The sequence below is a fragment of the Lygodium microphyllum genome, chromosome 5 (genome assembly GCF_053477565.2).
Source record: "Lygodium microphyllum isolate KBCC chromosome 5, Lygodium_microphyllum_v1.1.10, whole genome shotgun sequence".
Taxonomy (NCBI): Eukaryota; Viridiplantae; Streptophyta; class Polypodiopsida; order Schizaeales; family Lygodiaceae; genus Lygodium; species Lygodium microphyllum.
Genome location: NC_141139.1, coordinates 75,537,846 through 75,543,845, shown reverse-complemented (window position 1 = coordinate 75,543,845; position 6,000 = coordinate 75,537,846).

The window sequence follows — 6,000 nt, the reverse complement described above, 5'->3', positions numbered from 1 at the left end:
TAGTCCTACCCACAATCACACTTTAGCCTATTGAGGGTAAAGGCACCTCTACCTAGCCACTTGTGTATTACTACACTGACAATACTCGTGCCTGCACACTGCAGGCAATGGGCGCTCATCATTGTCACTTCATTCTTTATTCTTTCAGTCATATTTGAATAAAGGTTAGGCCGATCACACATTGTGATTGTTGGAGTTGCCACATTTGGATTCTCTCTCTCTCTCTCTCTCTCTCTCTCTCTCTCTCTCTCTCTCTCTCTCTCTCTCTCTCTCTCTCTCTCTCTCTCTCTCTCTCTCTCTCTCTCTCTCTCTCTCTCTCTCTCTCTCTCTCTCTCTCTCTCTCTTCCACCCTAGCTCTTGCTCCTACTCGTGCTTCCACTTCAGGGCTCACCTTCCTTCAACTAGTATCAGAGTCTTCTTCGCAAGCTGCGGCCCACTCTTAGCTTCCTTTCAAATACCTACAAGTAGACATCTCTTTATTGGCAACCATAGCCACTTTGTTCGAGCCTTCTATCAGTGGCATTCTTCTTGGGCACTCTTTGAGCCTTCTCAAGCAAGTCTTAGAGCAACCCACCATAGCCCTCATCCTATTGGTGCATCATCATGTTGCATGGAACATGCCCTTTTTTAGCAGCAGCTCGTGTTTTTCATCTTCTATAACATATCTTCTTCATTGGCCAGCTATATAAGCACTTATACACTTGGTTTTGATGCTTAGCATTGATCCTTCCACTCTTGGCATTCTATTTGAGTGTTAAGCTTCAACTTTGGACTATTATAACAATCCACAAACTGTCATAAAATAGGGCAGTACCCTATTTGATGCTTCTATGGTTAGCTTTGTTGGTCTTATGATGCCTAGTTATGCTAGGGTAATGTCTGCATGTACAGGAATGCTATGCCCATGTTATGGGTTGGATTTGGAGCTGATTTTGGTACTGAAATATTTTGGTTTGATAGTGTATTCACTATTGTATATAGCAAGGCCCGAACAACTTTTAATAAGGATTTTATATGCTTATTGCTCTTGGCTATGATTCGGGTGTTCTATATGCACTTTTGATGTATACAATTGATGTTAGTACATTGGTATATCATATGCCCATGATTTGAGATGGCTTTAAGCTTGATTTGAGGACTAGTTTACTCAGTTTTGATAGTGAATTTAGTGATCTAATAACCACGGTTGAAGCCTATGTGGTCAATGTATGCTCTACATATTGCTTATACAGGTGCTTCCCAGGTGATTCATTTGACCATACAGATGTATATGGAGGTTGGAAAACGCTTTCTTTTGGTTCCAGAATGCTATTGAGCAGTGATTAAGCTCTATTTTGGTATATACTAACTGGCATTGGACTATAGTTGGCATTCCTTATGACAATTTATGCATATTGTCTAGGCTTGACATCTAAGCTTCATGCTATGATGCTTATGTCAAAAATGGATGCTACTTGGAATGTCTATGTTTGACTGACATTTGGGGCTTCATCTATGATTTGGTTTGAGAATTTTGGAGATCTTGGACACTCTATTTGGTTGCCAGCTACTCAACTTTGGAAGCTTTAGTGCTTTGTGCTTTACGAGCTTAAGCTACTTTGGGATTTATGCTCCAGATGTATCCTACTTAGATGTTAGATGTCTGATGATATGTACTTGATGTATTTGAGCAGTGCTTGCTCCATCTGCATCTGACTTTTCTTCCAATGGGAGATTTTGGCCTATTTGGATGTACATAGAGCTTTGACTTTGCAGTTGAGCTTGAGATCATGGGACATTGACATGTATCAGCTCTCTTTGTGCTTCATGTATGTAGTTCATGCTTAGTGGGCTTATCTAACCCTACTCTCAAGAAGGCACCTATCTTTGTTATGGTGTTGTCAATTATGTATGCATCTTGAATGGCTTTGTATTGAGCTTTACTTACACTGCTCTATTAGTTGTGAGTGTGCTTGGTCTCTTTTTGTTACCTTAAGACTTGTTACATGCATGACTTTTATGTCTATGAGATGTATCTTGTCTGACACCCTACTTGGTTTTGATAGCTCTTGGTGCCCATTGCTCTTTTTCACTCACTATTAGATGTATTTGCTTCTTGGCAGTTGCAGTTGGTCATGTATCAGTGATAGCTCTACTTTTGGCTTCTTTTACCTATTGATGTGATTTATTACAACAAGCTATAAATTGTAGATTGTGAGCATTTATTGAGGGCAATCATTACTGTTTGACACCCTTTTGGTCATATTTGGTGTGGACAGCCAGTCATTTTAGTAGTTTCTGTTATTTTTAGCTTGTTTTGACAATGGTTTTGGCATCTTTACTTCTAATTATAGTAGCTTATTTTTTGCATAGTCTGCCTCTGTTTGACTCATTATGATTGGTCATCTCAAAGATACGACTTTGTTTAACATTGCCAAGTTGGATGGCACCAATTATGGCTACTAGAAGTCTCAAATATGACAGGTTTTGGCATAGAAATTGCAGATTAAGCCACTACAAAACAAGGGTATTAAACCCAAGAACATGGATGATGATGATTGGGCTGATTTAGATGCACTATGCAAGTCCACTATCATTTTATCACTTTATGAAGAGGTCCACAATAATGTTGTTGAAAATGAAGATCGAAGTGCATGGAATCTATGGGAAAAGATTCAGGAACTTTATGCAAACCAGAGCCCTGCTTCACAGATGTATTGGCTTAAACAATTAATGGATCTCCGCATGAAGGAGGGGACCCATTGTCTACTCACTTTAGCTCATTTCATTCTATCATGAAGAATATGCTTCAACAGGGTATTGAGTTTTAGGATAGTCTGCATCCTTTGTTTCTGCTTGGCACTTTACTTGAGTCTTGGGATGTATTTCCCACTGCAATTTGTACCAACAAACTTGATGGGCTGAAATTGAAAGATATAGAGAGTGCTCTTTTGATTGAAGAAATTAATAGGAAAAACAATGATGCTTCTCATAGTTCACATGCTTTATCCGTTAGAGGTGGCAGAAGTGGAAAGAAAGATAATGACTATCATGGGAAGGACTCTCAGAAGTCCCGATCGTCTAAGTCATGTGAACGCAACAAGTCTTGTGGGACGTAAATTTGATCTTGCATGCCATTATTGTGGAAAAGCAGGACACATGTGGCCGCAATGCCATAAGATGCGCAATGAGACAAGTGCAAAGAAAAGGAGAAAGAGAAAGTGCAGGAGAAATCCAATGATCACAGTATTATACATGCAAAGTCCAGTGTAAAGATTGAGGAGATAAATGTCATGCAGCCTAAGGAGTACGATGGTGACTACATATTAGTAGCCTCTTCATGTGATGCCTCTCATCTGACCAAGGCTCAATCTACCCATGCACAATGTTGGCTCTTGGATTCTGGTGCATCTTTTCATGTGACCCCCTACCGTGAGTGGTTTCATACCTATCACTGTGTATATGGTTCTATGCGCTTAGGTGATGATCAATCTCTTACTATTGTTGGCATTGGTGATATCGCTCTACAATTTCCCTCTTGTAGCACATTTGTTATGCATAACGTATGTCATGTACCCGCATTAACTAAAAGCCTTATGTCTGTTGGATAGCTTGATGATGCAGGTTATCATATATGCTTTGGTGATTCTGCATGGAAGATAACTCGTGGCAGGCTTGTTCTTGCAAGAGGTGCCAAGTCTAGAAACCTCTACCCCTTGGTTGCATCTAGTACTATTGACCATGTTTTGTTAGTGGGTTCTATCCCACACGTATCTCTCTGGCATGCTCGTCTTGGGCATATGTTGCTTAAGGGAATGAAAATGCTTAGTGCTTTGCAGTATCTTCCACCTTTTGACTACTCGCATTTTCACTTGTGTGATCACTGTTTATATGGCAGGCAAACTAGGAATTTGCATAAAAAGTCTGATATTCCATACATGGGTGAGCCTTTGGCTCTTGTGCATTCAAATGTATGTGGATCCATGCTTTGTTAGTCATTAGGGCGTGCGAAGTAACTTTGTCCATTTATTGATGATTACTCATATAAGGTTTGGGCTTATCCCATAAAGCAAAAATCCGATGTCTTGGCCATCTTTCAGTGCTGGCTTGCTCTCGCAAAGGATCAATTTGGGCATAGGCTGAAATGCTTAAGGATAGATAATGGGGGTGAGTACATCTCACGTGCCTTTGAGTAGTTTTGTGACGAGTGGGTTATTAAGTGTAAGTTGACTGCCCCTTACACCCTTCCCCGGAATGGTATGGTTGAGTGCATGAATAGGACTATCCAAGATAGGGTCTACAATATGCTTAGCTAGGCAGGATTACCACAAAAATTTTGGGTTGAGGCAGTCTCTATTGTTGTGCATCTCATTAACAAATCACTTTACAGTGGTATTGACTTCCAGGTTATAGAGGAGGTATAGACAAAAAAAGCCTCCCTCATATGCTCATTTGCGTGTCTTTGGATATGAGACCTTCTACCATGTGCCCAAGGACCAATGCAATAAGCTGGATCTAAAAAGTGTGAAATGCATTTTCCTTGGCTATGGAGATGAAGGTGAGATGGGTTACCATCTTTGGGATCCACAAGCGTGGAAAGTCATCCGCAGCGTGGTGTAGACTTCCATGAAGATAAGATGCATAGGCAACTTGAGAAAGTGGTTGAGATACACATGGTTATCTTTTAGGAGGAGCCCCCTGCTCCTGCATAGCCACCAACTAGACAACATGCACCAATCGTCGATGCTTATGGCCATGATGTTAGATAGGATGTTGGACAGGCAACAGAGCCTGCTGCCTTAAGGCAATCTACTGGAGATAGACAACCTCTGACCGTTATACACCCTCCATGGATTATGCCTTGGTTTTACAAATGCAAGAGAGCCTCTCACCTATGATGAACCTATGCGCAAGGTTGACTATCACTCCTGGGAGAGGGCTATGCAATCTAAGATTCACTCATTGCATAAGAATCATATGCGGGACTTGGTTTTCTTGCCTAGTGGCAAGAAGACTTTGCCTTGCAAATGGATGTGCACGTTGACCTCTCCACCACTACAAAGGCTGAGTATGTTATAACCACTGAGGCTTGTAAGAAGGCCATTTGGTTAGGCCATTTGGTTGTTGACCTTGGTATGACAGATGCTATCCCTACACTGCATTCGAATTCTCCAAGTGTTATCCAGGTAGCCAAGAATTCAGCCTTCCATGCAAAGATGAAACACATTGCGGTGAGGTATCACTTCATTTGTGAGGTTGTTGAGGGCAGGATTGTTGATCTTGTTAAAATCTCGACTGACTGGAATCCTGCAAACTTGCTCACGAAAAGTCTCTCAGTGGAGCATTTTGCCTTCCTTAGGAAGATGATGGGCGTAGGATGAGATGCCATCTTTTCTCATCCTATTGTACCTATGTACACTTGTACTTTTTTTTCTTTTTTTCTTTTTTTTTCCTCCTCACTAAGATATATTTGCCTTTAAGTGGGAGGTTGTTTGGGGCAAAGGCACCTTTGCCTAGCTGCCAATATATTACTACATTGACATTACCTACGTCTATACACTGTAGGCATAGTGGGTGCCCATCACTATCACTTCATTCTTTATTCTTTCAGTGACATTTGAATAAAGGGAAGGCCAGTCACACATTGTGATTGTTGGAGTTCCTACATTTGGAGTCTCTCTCTCTCTTGCACCTACTCCTTCCACCATAGTTCTTGCTCTCGCTCGTGCTTCCACTTCAGGGCTCACCTCCCTTCATAGCCATGACTCATTAAAAGGTATCACTTTGCTAGTAGCCAAAAGAGTGGCATCAGTGTTGCTATGATGCTTACTAGCCCCAATTCACAAATTTACAGCCTACTCATCGATGCCTATCATGCCTTAAGCCTTGCCCACCACTCATACATCCAACCCCACAAGTAAAAAATAAGCCTTAGAGGCTAGAAAAAGCATTGCCTTATAAATGATAACAAGACTTTGCATGCAAAACACCTTGCCTTGCTAAAATGTAACCCTAAGAGCG